Raw genomic sequence first — 17,297 nt, 5'->3', positions numbered from 1 at the left:
AGAGCAATGTCTTCATTTTAAGTCTGTTTGAATGAATTTGTGTAAAATCTTTTACTTATTTATATATCCATGTTATTAAAGTGGGTATGGGGCAGAAACAAATAAATGTTTTTAAAACCCATCTCAGTTCTCCAGTGTGCAAACTTTATTGGGTTTTTCTTGTGTTCAGCTTTATGTGAACTTCTGCGTCCTTCAAAAGTTTGCTCCAATTGTATATTTTTCCATAACTGCTCTACTCTATTTAACCAACCAGTGACTCAACAAAAATGCTCAGTCATCCTCAAGCCCCTGGTCAGAGGCGTAGCTAGGGTTTTCAGCGCCCGGGGACAAAGACTATTAATGCGCCCCCTAAGGTGAAGGGTCGTGACCAAATGTGGGCGTGGTTATGGGTGCTCCACATTTGGTCACGCCCCTTCAAATGTACATGGAGGTTAGCAGGCTCACGCTCATCCACCCTCCCTCAGTATGTACCTTCCAGCATGTTCCAAGACAAATTCAGCAATCATGAGCCCCCCCCCCCCATCAAGACAAATTCCGCAATCATGAGTAAACATGAGGCCCCCAACATGACCAACTCAGCAATCATGAGGCCCCCAACAAGACAAATTTAGCAATCCTGAGGCCCCCAACAAGACAAATTCAGCAATCATGAGGCCCCTAACAAGACAAATTCAGCAATCATGAGGCCCCTAACAAGACAAATTCAGCGATCTTGAGGCCCCCAACAAATCATGAGGCCCCCAACAAGACAAATTCAGTAACCATGAGGCCCCCAACAAGACAAATTCAGCAGTCATGAGGCACATAAATAGACAGCATTTCACATAAATAGGCAGAATGCCCCCTTAATATGGTAGACACCTCTCACCTGGCAGCAGTTCCCCAAAATACACTCAATCTGACAGCAGTGCTTCCCCAAAAATAGGCAGCCCCAGGTCTATAGGTGTCCCCAGAATAGGTGGCCAGCAGTATAGATGTCCCCAGAACAGGTAGCCAGGGGTAGAGATGTCCACAGAACAGGTAGCCAGGGGTATATGTGCCCAGAGTAGGTAGCCAGGGGTATATATGCCCAGAGTAGGTAGCCAGGGGTATATGTGCCCAGAGTAGGTAGCCAGGGGTATATGTGCCCAGAGTAGGTAGCCAGGGGTATATGTGCCCAGAGTAGGTAGCCAGGGGTATATGTGCCCAGAGTAGGTAGCCAGGGGTATATGTGCCCAGAGTAGGTAGCCAGGGGTATATGTGCCCAGAGTAGGTAGCCAGGGGTATATGCCCAGTATATGTAGGCAGGGGTATATGTGCCAAGAGTAGGTAGCCAGGGGTATATGTGCCCAGAGTAGGTAGCCAGGGGTATATGTGCCCAGAGTAGGTAGCCAGGGGTATATGTGCCCAGAGTAGGTAGCCAGGGGTATATGCCCAGTATATGTAGCCAGGGGTATATATGCCCAGAGTAGGTAGCCAGGGGTATATGTGCCCAGAGTAGGTAGCCAGGGGTATATATGCCCAGAGTAGGTAGCCAGGGGTATATGTGCCCAGAGTAGGTAGCCAGGGGTATATATGCCCAGAGTAGGTAGCCAGGGGTATATGTGCCCAGAGTAGGTAGCCAGGGGTATATGTGCCCAGAGTAGGTAGCCAGAGGTATATATGCCCAGAGTAGGTAGCCAGGGGTATATGTGCCCAGAGTAGGTAGCCAGGGGTATATATGCCCAGAGTAGGTAGCCAGGGGTATATGTGCCCAGAGTAGGTAGCCAGGGGTATATGTGCCCAGAGTAGGTAGCCAGAGGTATATATGCCCAGAGTAGGTAGCCAGGGGTATATGTGCCCAGAGTAGGTAGCCAGGGGTATATGTGCCCAGAGTAGGTAGCCAGGGGTATATGTGCCCAAAGTAGGTAGCCAGGGGTATATGTGCCCAGAGTAGGTAGCCAGGGGTATATGTGCCCAGAGTAGGTAGCCAGGGATATAAGTCCAGTATATGTAGGCAGGGGTATATGTGCCCAGAGTAGGTAGCCAGGGGTATATGTGCCCAAAGTAGGTAGCCAGGGGTATATGTGCCCAGAGTAGGTAGCCAGGGGTATATGTGCCCAGAGTAGGTAGCCAGGGATATAAGTCCAGTATATGTAGGCAGGGGTATATGTGCCCAGAGTAGGTAGCCAGGTCAGGTGTCCCCCTCCCCAGCAGGAGGGGAGCAGCGCAGAGAAGAGCTGCTCTCCCTTCCTCGCTGTCCCCTCCAATGTCCGGGTGGCTGGCAGCGGCGGGCGGAACTTACCTCCGTCTCGTCGCAGCGCCGGATGGATCTGCCACTACTCTGGTCTGGTCCAGACCAGAGCAGCGGCTGCGCACCCGAACTTCCGCCCGGCGCTGGAGCAAGACGGAGGTGAGTTCCGCCCGCCGCTGCCAGCCAAGAGCCACCCGGACATTGGAGGGGACAGCGAGGGAGGGAGAGAGCACCTAAGGTGAGGGAAGGAGGGGGGATATGGCCCCCCTTCCCCACCGTCCGCACAGCTCTCTCTCTTCTCTGCGCTGCTCCCCTCCGCCGCCCCCAAAAAAAAAAAACAAATAAAAAAAAAAACAAATAAAAAAAAAACCCGCAGCTCAGCCAGGCGGAGGGCGCCCTTGGGGACCAGGCGCCCCGGGGCACTTGTCCTACCCTGACCCCCCCTAGCTCCGCGCCTGCCCCTGGTGTCACTGCTTTCTCTGCAGATTTCCTAAATTGGTTTTACAGCAAAGTCCCTATTATCTGGAACTCGGGCAACTAGAAGTCTCAACTAACCGGCATGCCTGTGGGATAATGACTTTGTTTTTTTGGGGTGTTTGCTGCCTTTTACAGTGGGTTGCAAAAGTATTCAGCCCCCTTGACGGTTTCCACATTTTGTCACATTACTGCCACAAACGTGCATCAATTTTATTGGAATTCCACATGTTAGACCAATACAAAGGGGTGTACATGTGAGAAGTGGATCGAAAATTATACATCATTCCAAACATTTTTTACAAATAACTGCAAAGTGGGGTGTGCGTAATTATTCGGCCCCCTGAGTCAATACTTTGTAGAACCACCTTATGCTGCAATTACAGCTGCCAGTCTTTTAGGGTATGTCTCTACCAGCTTTGCACATCTAGAGACTGAAATCCTTGCCCATTCTTCTTTGCAAAACAGCTCCAGCTCAGTCAGATTAGATGGACAGCGTTAGTGAACAGCAGTTTTCAGATCTTGCCACAGATTCTCGATTGGATTTAGATCTGGACTTTGACTGGGCCATTCTAACACATAGATATGTTTTGTTTTAAACCATTCCATTGTTGCCCTGGCTTTATGTTTAGGGTCATTGTCCTGCTGGAAGGTGAACATTCGTCCCAGTCTCAAGTCTTTTGCAGTCTCCAAGAGGTTTTCTTCCAAGTTTGCCCTGTATTTGGCTCCATCCATCTTCCCATCAACTCTGACCAGCTTCCCTGTCCCTGCTGAAGAGATGCACCCCCAGAGCATGATGCTGCCACCACCATATTTGACAGTGGGGATAGTGTGTTCAGAGTGATGTGCAGTGTTAGTTTTCCGCCACACATAGCGTTTTGCATTTTGGCCAAAAAGTTCCATTTTGGTCTCATCTGACCACAGCACCTTCTTCCACATGGTTGCTGTGTCCCCCACATGGCTTGTGGCAAACTGCAAACGGGACTTCTTATGCTTTCTGTAAACAATGCCTTTCTTCTTGCCACTCTTCCATAAAGTCCAACTTTGTACAGTGCATGACTAATACTTGTCCTATGGACAGATTCCCCCACCTGAGCTGTAGATCTCTGCAGCTTGTCCAGAGTCACCATGGGCCTCTTGACTGCATTTCTGATCAGCGCTCTCCTTGTTTGGCCTGTGGGTTTAGGTGGATGGCCTTGTCTTGGTAGGTTTACAGTTGTGCCATACTCCTTCCATTTCTGCATGATCACTTGAACAGTGCTCTGTGGGATGTTCAAGGCTTTGGAAATCTTTTTGTAGCCTAAGTCTGCTTTAAATTTCTCAATAACTTGATCCCTGACCTGTCTTGTGTGTTCTTTGGACTTTACGGTGTTGTTGCTCCCAATATTCTCTTAGACAACCTCTGAGGCCCTCACAGAGCAGCTGTATTTGTACTGACATTAGATTACACACACAGGTGCACTCTATTTAGTCATTAGCACTCATCAGGCAATGTCTATAGGCAACTGACTGCACTCAGATCAAAGGGGGCCGAATAATTATGCACACACCACTTTGCAGTTATTTATTTGTAAAAAATGTTTGGAATCATGTATGATTTTCGTTCCACTTCTCATGTGTACACCACTTTGTGTTGGTCTTTCATGTGGAATTCCAATAAAATTGATTCAGGTTTGTGGCAGTAATATGACAAAATTTGGAAAACTTCAAGGGGGCTGAATACTTTTGCAACCCACTGTAAATACTCAGGAGCCTCCAGCGACGTCTTACAGCCTTCCTCTTGCTCCTTGTGGCCTTGTGGCTTTCTGGTGTCCGTGCGTGGCTCCCGGCGTGTCACGATGAAGAGCAAAAATGAGAAGTGCAAAATTTGCCTCTAGTGCTTTGATTGGATTGTTATCATTCGGTACTAATGACTAACAGTGATTATTGTCTGCATCGGTCCGCCAGGACGGATTGGTCTACATGGATGGTAATCACTGTTTCCTTTGTTAGGACACTTTTTTTAAATGATTCTCAACTGACTTGTTGTTTGTTTCCAATGACCATGGTCTAGCGTGTGTACTGAGCGTTCTTCCTTTCTGCCGTGACAGCAAATAAAGTAATAGTGAATGTCCTTCACTATTACTCACGTGTTCTGTTTTAGGCATGACTTGGAGGCGCTCTGCTACAGAGCCTCTGGACAGATTATATCTGACAAAACCAAGGAAGAAGCCTGTGCTTCACCGGGGAGGATGCCACCTTGGACATACTGCCACTCTGCAAGGCTGACTTCTGCATTTTTAAAATGTTAAAAGATACTTTTTGTTTCTGTTTGCAGCTCTATGATGAATGACACAGGATTACGTATGTGTATCTGTTCGTGAGTTTGAGCGAAGTTTAAAGATGCAGAATTTTTCTGAATGTGGTGTGGGATTGCAAGATGTCCTGCAGGGTAAATCATGTTTTAAAAATGTCAATGTGTTTGCATTGTTTTTTGTCAAGAGTTTGCATTAAGACCAATGTCTGGCAGGTTCCAGTTTCCAACATGGTGACACAGTTCAGGGAAGGGCTGCCCCAACATTTGTGACATGTAAAGCTCACGTAGGTGGAGGGGGATGCTGGAAGAGCCCACTGAAAGGCACCCCCTCAATGCCCATAGAAGCTGGCAAGCTAGCATCATGTGCGAGGGTGGGGGCCAGGGATCAGTGCTGTGCAAATGGTGCACCTTGCACGGAGCAGCTGATCTGGAGATCCATAGAGGTGACAAAGACACTCTACAGAGTATCTGATTCCAGATTATTTTCCCAGAATCTGGTCACGGGGAAAAAAATGACAGAATATGTGAAACAGGCAGTTGCTATGAGACAGTCATAGTTACTGAATCACAGGAAGTGTCTTTAAGCAAGGTACATGGAGACACATAGATGTCAGATATTTTCCTGAGAATGATTTGCAAGAGGGGATCAGCGTGGTATCTGGAGAGGGTTATTTAAGGGGTTATTCCTTTAAGTGAAGCACCATAAACAGTGGTGCAACATAAGTTCACAATAGAAAAGAGGGGAAACAGTACATAAGGATGTACAGGAGGTAGAAAAGAAAGGAGTTGACCAATCCAGGTGTCCGTCGCGGCGGCTGCAGAGCGTTTTTTTGGGGGGTTTTGTCGTGGACGGTGCCAGAGATTGACAAAGAGGTCGATGCTGGGCTGTTTGTGTGTTTTTTCTTGTCCACTGATTGGTCAAATATATTTTTTTCCAGCTCCTACCAAGTTTAGCACAAAGAACAAAACTGAAAGGAGTTCAAAGGGCAATTAAAAAGATGCAAGGAGTTGCCATTTACAGAGTGACAGTGTATCAGTAGAATGTTTGCCATAGGACTACCTACCTAGTGGGCATTCAGTGATTCTCATGCAGGCATATGAAGCTGGCATGTGTAGCCCTGAACCCTGGGTAGTTAAAGTGCAAACCACACCTTCCTACAGGGAGGTAGTTATTTTTTGGGCAAGCATACAGGTAGTAGTATTGGCAAACATTGATCAGAGGTTATAACAAACAGGATTTCTAGCAGAGCTGGTTGCGATCGATGAAGTTTTAGGTAAGTAAACGAAAATGGGTAAGAGCATTGCAAGCTCAGCTGAAAAGCAGCCTGCAGGTAGCAGCAACAAGTGTGTGGCATCCGTACTCAGTACATACTGTGGCCGACTATGTACAGGGGGGGATGAGGAAAGAGCTTCCAAAAGTGAAGTACGTGGGAGCATATTTTAAAAAGGTAAGTACTTATGACATTGTACATAAGGTAGTGGAGAGGAGTGTAGCTCCATTCTACCAAAAAGAGTAAACAGAGTTAAAGAGAACTATAAAGAAACGAGATCAATTATGGTATACATTGATCAATCTAAGGTGTACAGAGTAAAAGCCCGCAGGGCGAAACCCAAATCATTAATAAGAATTGATTTGTTTGTATTTCGGTTTCAGGTTTGGCAATATGGAATCGAGAAAGCTGAGGTGCTGGCAGCAGAGACAAACATGTCAGTCAGGTAAGCGAAAGTTTCCAGAGGCCAATCCGGTTTTGAAGAACAGCGAGATTTCCGAGATCGGAAAGAGACTAAAAAACCTGACTGAACAAAGCATAATGCAATTTGCTAATGTTTTTCTTTCCCAAGGAGGTGCTCTTATAATGAAGAGTACCGTGCTGATGGTGATCCTAGGTTGCCATTTCATCCTAGGAGACCGAGGAGAGGACATTCTCATGAACAATAAGGGGTTAATGAGAACACAAGGCCCAAGCATGTTAATGTTTGGAGAAAAAGGTACTGATCCTTTTGCACTTCCCTCTGATTGGTCTGAATGGACCGAACAGGGAAGGAGGAAAAGATCACTAGTGCCAGGTGGAAACAAATTTCATGGCACAATATTGGTGAAAGGTATGAAGGGTCAAGTGTGTTGGAAGTGTGATGTGAACGGCAGCTTAAATCTGCCCTGGAATGTCACACTCCCGGAACCAACGCACGAGATTTCAAGTCTTGTTAAAAGGTACATTGCAGTACAATGGGTAGTACAAAGAAGGATCCGCAAACCAGAACAGGATGAGGTAAAAAAGGCTGAAATGTTTATTTGAAAAATCCACAGACAAGGCAATAAAATCACAGGATCAACTAACGCGTATCGGGCCTACCATCTGCCCTTAGTTGTAGTACAATGGGTACATGCAAAAGGTGGAGTGTGTTGTTCAGGATTACCTTGTCTTGGTGCTCCAGAGTAAGGTTCTTCTAGACTGAAGAGGAACGGGCAGTAAATGTTGACGTCCCTTCTCCTCCAGAAGTGAAGCGAGGAACCGCACCACAGCCTGGAGTGGCCAACAGAGGGTATTCCTGAAACAACTATATATACACAATCCATATTCAGCCACTTATCCTCATTCTAGATGGGTAAGTGAGGAGGGACTCTTAATTGAAAGATTGCAGAGAGTACATTCTTCCCGACCTAAAGTACGCATTTTGCCTCACGACATAAGGGGGTCAAAGGTCCAATCAGAACAGTTGGGAACATCTTTTGTCCTTGCGATGCTAATCAATTTCCCAGAAGAAAGAGTAGCAACAGTATTCTTTGGGGGAGGGCCACAAGGGTTAGCATTGGACGTGAGTTTAAAGGATCAGGGGACTTTTTGGAGTAAAGAGGTAGAATCCTGGGATACATCAGATAGCACCCCGGGGACTCTCTATGATGGAAGGGTGATGGGACTAAAATGAGGGAGTTTAAAAATGGCGCCCTTAGTCCAAGAGGATGAAGGACCATGGACATACGGTTTTTGCACCCCACAGTCCCTAGAGTTTATGGGTCCAAATAGATCTTGCATAATAAGAAAGGAAACTATGATGGTAAAAGTGGGGGTTCCCACGACTCCTAAAGCTCAGGTAGTCGCCCTGCCAGTGACTACCCAGGAACCCAAACTACCATCATGTGATACACATCAAGTGGGAAAAAGTGGCCCTTTTCAGCTAAATCAACTGAGGGCGACTCCAGTTATCATGGAGGCCCAGCTCCAATTGATCACTTGGCAGATTCACTTAGAAGAGTGGGTAATATCTAATATCTACCCTAACTGCAACACTGTCACTGCCACCCTGGTACATGTCATGGGCATTATGTCATGGGCACATTCCACAGGGAATAGTTGTCACAGGAGCCCTAGTGGTCTGACCGCACTTAGCCTTCTAAACGGTGCCAGCGCACAGATCGTGCGAACTCTGGTCGCAGTCAATGCGCAGGAACCGCTAAGAATTAACCGCAGACAAACCAGAAGGGAGCCTGTGAGATACGGGTAATTACAACGTACACACGATTCCACGGTATCTGCCACCACCACTGGTATGGGCCAGTGGACCCGATTTACTGACTGACTAGTCCTGCGAATAAAACGGTTAAACACACGGTATTCTGTCTAGCCAACAACAAACAAACAGTAGCGTATCTTCAGAGACCCGGGATTAGTTCTGTGTGTGCTGATAAGCAGGGTAGCGGACAGTGAATGACTTGGAGAAAGTCGTTTATTCACGCAATATACATAATTAATATATACAGACAATTATTAAAATCAACAATTATTAAAACAGTAATAACCAGTATAAAAATAAAAGAAGGGAGAAAAATACTTAGTTCCTGGAAAGATGTCCTTTTTGTGGGAAAAATCAGAGTTCTGGGTTTCAATCAAAGTTCAGAGTTCAGACCAGGTGGATGCCAGCATATCCTCAAGCTGGCACCGATGAGTTCAAGATGTTTTCAGGGTGGAGGACACTGAGTTTAGCTCCTCTGCCATTCTTATGCCCCTGATTCAGTAGGAGGGAGTGGGGGCGGGCCCACACCCCCCCTTAGAACATGAGATGAGTCCTCCCCTTGTCCTGGGGGACCAGAAATCATGCCTTAACCATATATGGGCTCTATCTCACAGAACCATACAGGTCAGGGCAGATTTACTAATATTTTCAGGTCTGCCTCGATGTACCCAGCAGCCTGATACCAAACATGAGGGGTGGGACCCCTGTGGTATCATTAGGGCACTGTTGAACTGCCTAACGGGCAGTCTTTACCTCAGAAGGTTCTGAAATGTTCTCAGAACCAACGCCAGACCGGGCCCTACATGCTCTGTTAGTTTGGAGGATGATACATATAGCCGTTTATGGAATATGATCTACATTTGGGATTGATAGCAGGTCATTCCCAGGCAAAGGCTCTTTGAAGTTTGGGGCAGCTAGCTAGGTGTCAGCTCCCCTGCTGGGAGGGAGCCGGAGGGTCTGGCTTTTCTCCCAACTAGATTGCTTCTGTCATGGTCTATGCCTGATGGATGGGCCATCAGCACAGCTTGAAGCCAGGGACTCTCTGGGCCCAGGCTCATTAGCATATCAAAAGAGCCATCCAGCAGTTGGGCTGGTGCTATCTCTCTGCTGAGAAAAGACTTCAGCTGCCCCTACACACTCAACCCAGATTGTATCGATTTGAAGCGCAATCGATGCAGAGAATCGAGTGCGATCGTTTTTCTTCACGGGCGGTTACAGGACGCGCCTGCGGCCCCGCAACCGTCCGTGACAGCCCCCCCTGGGGAGAAGGCAGATAGACATGCATCAGCAAGATGTGTGTCGTTGCCGCTAACCTGCGATATCTGATCTAGTTCCCCGTTGCAACGGGATAGCCCGTCGGCGTTCTGGTGTCGGCTGCCTGCCTTGTGTTGAATCGTGAAGTCATACTGCTGTAATGACAGGCTCCAACGTAAGAGCTTGCCATTGGTCCCAGCAGTGCGGTTCAGCCAACTCAGGGGATTATGGTCGGTAATGATCGTGAAGGAGCGGCCGTACAGATACGATTGTAGTTTCTGTAGGGCCCACACGATCGCTAGGCACTCCTTTTCAGTTGTGGAGTAGGCTACCTCTCGGGGCAGGAGCTTCCGCCTCAGGTAGAGGATAGGGTGTTCATCTCCCTTTCCATCCACCTGGCTGAGGACTGCGCCGAGACCGTAGTCAGAGGCATCGGTTTGCACAACAAACCGACGACTGAAGTCCGGGGCTTGAAGCACAGGGGCACTCGTGAGTGCCTGCTTCAACGCTTGGAAGGCGTTCTCGCAAGCGGGGGTCCAGCTAACAACCTTGGGGTGTTTCTTGCTAGTGGCATCGGTCAGGGGCTTCGCCAGGGTACTATAGGCTGGAACAAATTTCCTATAGTAGCCGGCGGTCCCCAGGAACGCCTGGACCTGCTTTTTCGTGATAGGCCGAGGCCATGCCAGGATAGCGTCAACCTTTCCCGTGTCAGGTTTCAGGGTGTTACCCCCCACCCGGTGACCTAAGTACTGCACCTCGGTCATACCAATCTGACACTTACTCGGCTTAACTGTCAGATTGGCTGCGGCCAGCCTCTCTAGTACCTGGGACAGGTGTTTGAGGTGTTCCTCCCAGGTGGGGCTGAACACCGCAATTTCATCCAAGTACGCTACAGCGAACGCTTGCAGTCCCTCCAGCAGGTCGTTTACGGCCCGCTGAAACGTGGCAGGAGCGTTCTTCATCCCAAAGGGCATCATCATGAACTCGAAGAGGCCAAAAGGGGTGATGAAGGCCGACTTCTGCCTCGCGTCAGGTGCAAGTGGTATCTGCCAGTACCCCCGGCTCAGATCCATGATTGATAGGTACCTGGCGGACGCCAGCGTATCCAACAACTCATCGATGCGAGGCATGGGGTAGGCGTCTGTAGTGGTGATGGCGTTCAACTTCCTGTAGTACACGCAGAACCGAGTTGTCTGGTCCTTCTTGGGGACCAGGACAACAGGGGCTGCCCAGGCACTACAGGACTTTTGAACCACCCCTAGCTCCAGCATCTCCCTCACCTCTTTCTGCATGTCCGCTTGCACCTCAGGGGAGACGCGGTAAGCGGATTGCCTGATGGGGGGATGGGTGCCCGTATCTACCCTATGCACTGCCAGACTGGTCCGCTCCGGGACACCGGAGAAGGTGTGCTGGTACGGACCCAGCACCTCCTGCAACTGCTCTTGCTGGGACGAGGAGAGTTGTGGGTTGACGCTTAGGTCGCTGTCCACATCTCGTATGTCAGCAAGCAGGTCTAACGGGGTCTGCCTCTCCCTGCTCTAACCGGCTGCACACTGGCAGCACATACTTGGTCCTGTCATGGTGGGCCTTCAGAATGTTGACATGAAAGCTTTTCTGTTTCCTGCCTCCCATGTTCACCAGGTATGTCAGAGGGTTTAACCGTTGCACTATAGTGTAGGGTCCCTCCCAGGTCGCTTGCAGCTTGTTCTGCCTCACTGGAAGAAGGGCATACACTTTGTCACCTACTTCAAATGACCTCTCTCCAGCAGTGCGATCATACCAGAGTTTTTGTTTGGCCTGAGCCTGGGCCATGTTTTCCGTTACCATTTCTGTGAGGGACTCCATCTTGTCCCTGAACTTGAGGACATAATCAACTACAGAGACATCTGTGGGGTCCCCCTTGCCCTCCCACGTCTCCCGCATCAATTGTAGGGGTCCTCGGACATTCCTACCATACAGGAGCTCGAACGGGGAGAACCCGGTAGATTCCTGCGGCACCTCCCTGTATGCAAACAACAGATGAGGCAGGTATCGTTCCCAGTCCCCACCTTGCGACTCAACAAACGTGGTCAGCATTTGCTTCAGCGACCCGTTGAACCTTTCACACAATCCATTGGTCTGCGGGTGGTAGGGACTGGAGACAATGTGCGTCATCTGTATCTTTTTGCACAGGGCCTCCATGAGTCCGGACATAAACTGGGTTCCCTGATCAGAGAGCATCTCCGCAGGGAACCCGACTCGGGAGAAAATGTTAAGTAGCGCGTCGGCTACCTTGTCCGCCCTCAGGGAGGAAAGTGCCATGGCCTCAGGATAGCGGGTGGCGTAATCCACCACCGTCAGGATGTACCTTTTGCCACTGCTGCTGGGAGTGGGCAACGGTCCAATTATGTCGACTGCCACTCTGTGAAAGGGCTCACCTATGATTGGCAGTGGACACAAGGGAGCTTTGCGGGGATTCCCAGCCCTTTTTACCTTTTGGCAAATGGTACATGAGCGGCAGTAGTTCGTCACATCTATCCGCATTTGAGGCCAGTAGAAATGTCCCCGGATACGATCAAGGGTCCTGTGGATCCCCAAGTGCCCGGCCAGGGGAATGTCATGTGCGGACTTCAGCACATGCCCCCGGAAGGCACTAGGTACCACAAGCAACTTGGTACCCATCCCCATTTCACCTTCGGTGGGGTGTACAGGCTCACTGTACAACTTCCCACCTTCCCAGTATACCTTGAACGTAGCCTCGTCTGTGAGGGGCTCAGAAGCCTGTTTTCTGAGGGCCTCGAGGTTAGGGTCAGTCTGGAGTGCTTGCACAAATGCAGCACTCTCACTCTCAGCCAGCTGGCCCGTGGCGTATGAGGTTAGTGGCTGAATGGTACCATCCCTGTGGTCAGAGGAGGGGGAGGAGGCCGGAACCTCCTCCACCTGTTCTGAGCTCAGGTTCTGAGCAGTATGGCTGCGTGTTACCGCTAGCACAGGTTTCCCTTCAGAATGGCACATATTGGCATTACCTACATCATTGTCACAAGCATTAATAACAGTAACAGGAACATTTTCATCACAGACAGTTTGTACATCAAACACAGGTACCCGTGAACTGGGCACGTTCAACCCACCTCCCCCCTGTTCTTGCCCCTGGGTGCAAAGTACCTGGGTGTGGGCAGAGAGTCCGTCTCTGTCCTGGCATTCCACAGGGCTTGGTGCAGGTTCATAGTACGACACCAGCGTGCCCAAATCAGTCCCCAGCAAAACAGGGACCGGCAGCTGGTCCAGGATCCCAACAACCTTCTCGTGGACCCCCACCCCCCAGTCGATGGACACCCGAGCTTGGGGAATGTGAGAAAGAGTGCCCCCCCACTCCAGTGAGGGTGAGGTACTGGTCAGGAATGATGGCCTCTGCGGGGACAAGGTGTGCACGCACCAGAGTGACATCTGCTCCGGTGTCACGGAAACCCGTGACAAGCTGGTCATTCACAGTAACCAGCTGGTGATTGCTTGTGATGGGGGAGTTCCCTGCCCCCTTGGCAAACATCAGGTTGGATGCGGCTCCTGGTTGGGGTACACTGGCGGGTGGTCCAGGTGCTGGGGTGGTCTGCCTCCGCTCCGGACAGGTGAACTTCATGTGTCCCGTCTTGTGGCAGTAGTGACAGGTGACCTCTCCAGAGGCTGCAGACCTGGGTGCAGAAGCTGTGCTGGGTGGCCTCTGTGGCTGACGGCTCACAGGGGCAGGGGAGTCTGCCGAGGTATTGGGCTGACCTCCTCTCCAGCTGGATGGGACAGTTCTGCGTGTATCAGCCACCCGGGTAGTTGCAAAAGTCTCAGCAAGGTCTGCAGCAACAGTGGCTGAAGCCGGCCTGCGTTCTAACACAAACTGTCGTACATCAGCAGGGCAAATGTTCAGAAATTGTTCGAGGACTATCAAGTCCTCCAGGATGCCATAAGACCCTTTGGTGAGGCCTAGAGTCCACTGGCGGAGTGTGGTGAGCAAGCTGCTGACCACATCTCGGTACGAATCAGAAGACTTTTTCTGCCAGGCCCTGAACTTTTTCCGATAGGCTTCTGGCGTCAGCTGGTACTTAGTAATGATAGCGTCTTTTATAGCAGCATAATCATTATCCTTCTCCGCAGGCAATTCTGCGAAGGCATCAAGCGCTTTGTAGCGCAGCAAAGGTGTCAGATGTCTGGCCCACTGGTCTTGGGACAGACGATACTGACGGCATGCTTTTTCAAAAGACCGCAAAAACAAGTCAATGTCTGTCTTTTTCAATATTAGCAAATTTAAATTTTGCACTTACGGGTGGTGCAGCTCCTTCAGCAGGGAGGCTGGGCGGTGAACTCCGGCTGGCTTGTTGAACCTTTGCCATGTTGAGCTCATGCTGTCGTCTCTCCCGCGCCTCTGCGGCATCCCTCTCCGCGTGGCGTTCTGCAGATTGGCGTTCCCGCTCCTCGCGGGCTTCCATGTACTGCATGTACTTTTCCAGGTCAGTCTCCATCAGCTTTTGTAATGCCTGCTGCATTACCGGGTCAGCACCCATGGACAGTCCAGTACTGGCCAGTTCCGGGCGAGTACTGTCAGAAACTCTGGGATTGGGGTCCACACTGACATTCTCCTGCGTAACTGTTGATGCAGGGCCCTCAGGATGCACAACCTCTGTACGGTCAGGAGTCTCAGTCTCTGGTTCCCCTCGATTGTCAGATGGGCTAGTATCCACTTCAGCGGACACTCCCGGCTCCCGCAGTTGCTGGGTATCCCATTCAAACAATTCCGTTACCAGGTCCCCTTGTTTCTTGCGGCCGACATCAATGCCTCTCTCTTGGCAAAGATTTTGCAGGTCCGCCAGGCACATTTTCTTGTAGTTCCCGGACATTTCCACGCCAAATAAAATAAAACTTTTGGGGAGGGGTACTGGCTACACAGTCTCTCTGTATATATAAAAAATATATTGCCTTCCAGCTACACCAACGAATTAGTTCGTTTCTTGATAGCGCTAGCGCTATCTTAGATACTTTCAGCACAACACAGATCCCAACCGCTGCCTAACACTGTCACAGGAGCCCTAGTGGTCTGACCGCACTTAGCCTTCTAAACGGTGCCAGCGCACAGATCGTGCGAACTCTGGTCGCAGTCAATGCGCAGGAACCGCTAAGAATTAACCGCAGACAAACCAGAAGGGAGCCTGTGAGATACGGGTAATTACAACGTACACACGATTCCACGGTATCTGCCACCACCACTGGTATGGGCCAGTGGACCCGATTTACTGACTGACTAGTCCTGCGAATAAAACGGTTAAACACACGGTATTCTGTCTAGCCAACAACAAACAAACAGTAGCGTATCTTCAGAGACCCGGGATCAGTTCTGTGTGTGCTGATAGGCAGGGTAGCGGACAGTGAATGACTTGGAGAAAGTCGTTTATTCACGCAATATAAATAATTAATATATACAGACAATTATTAAAATCAACAATTATTAAAACAGCAATAGCCAGTATAAAAATAAAAGAAGGGAGAAAAATACTTAGTTCCTGGAAAGATGTCCTTTTTGTGGAAAAAATCAGAGTTCTGGGTTTCAATCAAAGTTCAGAGTTCAGACCAGGTGGATGCCAGCATATCCTCAAGCTCGCACCGATGAGTTCAAGATGTTTTCAGGGTGGAGGACACTGAGTTTGGCTCCTCTGCCATTCTTATGCCCCTGATTCAGTAGGAGGGAGTGAGGGCGGGCCCACACACCCCCTTAGAACATGAGATGAGTCCTCCCCTTGTCCTGGGGGACCAGAAATCATGCCTTAACCATATATGGGTTCTATCTCACAGAACCGTACAGGTCAGGGCAGATTTACTAATATTTTCAGGTCTGCCTCGATGTACCCAGCAGCCTGATACCAAACATGAGGGGTGGGACCCCTGTGGTATCATTAGGGCACTGTTGAACTGCCTAACGGGCAGTCTTTACCTCAGAAGGTTCTGAAATGTTCTCAGAACCAACGCCAGACCGGGCCCTACATGCTCTGTTAGTTTGGAGGGTCTGCCAGCCTGGCAACACAGAAAATATGATACATATAGCCGTTTATGGAATATGATCTACATTTGGGATTGATAGCAGGTCATTCCCAGGCAAAGGCTCTTTGAAGTTTGGGGCAGCTAGCTAGGTGTCAGCTCCCCTGCTGGGAGGGAGCCGGAGGGTCTGGCTTTTCTCCCAACTAGATTGCTTCTGTCATGGTCTATACCTGATGGATGGGCCATCAGCACAGCTTGAAGCCAGGGACTCTCTGGGCCCAGGCTCATTAGCATATCAAAAGAGCCATCCAGCAGTTGGGCTGGTGCTATCTCTCTGCTGAGAAAAGACTTCAGCTGCCCCTACACACTCAACCCAGATTGTATCGATTTGAAGTGCAATCGATGCAGAGAATCGAGTGCGATCGCTTTTCTTCACGGGCGGTTACAGGACGCGCCTGCGGCCCCGCAACCGTCCGTGACAATAGTGTAGCCAGAAGAAGGTCCTGGGATTTAGCAGATACAATCTTGGGAGGCATGGGCGATAGAATGGGGGTAGACAAACAAAAATGACAGCGCTCACAGGCTGCAACTGGCTTATAAACCATCAAGGGGCGTGTACAGACCCCCAGGGGCTAAATACACGCCTTGAATCCAAATCAGATGCAAAATTATGAAAATTCAGTTTAAATTTATGTGCCAGTCCCTAATCTAAAATTTGGATGCAGGCTACCACAAGTATACTTAGAACATTTTACATAGAGAAGAAGGTGTAGGCAGCGCTTCCAAATACAGAAGGCTACACCTGAATTGATTTAGCTGCAAAGAAGTGCAGAGCTCCAATGGACCATATTACACAACATGCATTCAAACAGGTACAGCAATGGAGGGCGTTAGCTTCAGCAAATAATGTGAGCACAAATAATTTCCTACTAGACTTTCCTACTAGACCCTCGAGGGCCTCGAGGGTCTAGTAGGAAAGTCTAGTAGGAAATGATTTGTGCACACATTATTTGCTGAAGCTAACGCCCTCCATTGCTGTACCTGTTTGAATACATGTTGTGTAATATGGTCCATTGGAGCTCTGCACTTCTTTGCAGCTAAATCAATTCAGGTGCAGCTTTCTGTATTTGGAAGTGCTGCCTACACCTTCTTCTCGATGGAATGGGGGTAGCAAACAGTGTAGACATAGAAGTTATGACAGAGGTTATTCAACAATTAGGCACATTGGGACGACAGAATGTGGGTACTCAACATCATCTGAACTTGGTTTTGGAACAGTTAACGCACAACACCTATAAAGTTCAGGTGTACACTCAAAGGCACATTCAAATAATTCTTCAGAAGATGATTGCACATGATAAGGGTACTGTATGGGAAACAGCATGCCTGTCTATGCAGACCGAGTTAACAGCAGATTTTAAGATAATGGCTCAAGCCTTATCAGAAGGTAAAACGCCTTTACAACTGAGACTTGACAAGGAGAGATTTATCGATTTTTCCTGGGGAAGGATCTTTTGCACGGAGGCACCGAGATGTCTGGGTAAGCAGGTGGAA

Source organism: Hyperolius riggenbachi, chromosome 9 (assembly GCF_040937935.1).
Source record: "Hyperolius riggenbachi isolate aHypRig1 chromosome 9, aHypRig1.pri, whole genome shotgun sequence".
NCBI classification, from domain to species: Eukaryota; Metazoa; Chordata; class Amphibia; order Anura; family Hyperoliidae; genus Hyperolius; species Hyperolius riggenbachi.
The sequence above is the reverse complement of the archived record's forward strand: the minus strand, read 5'-3'. Positions refer to the sequence as shown.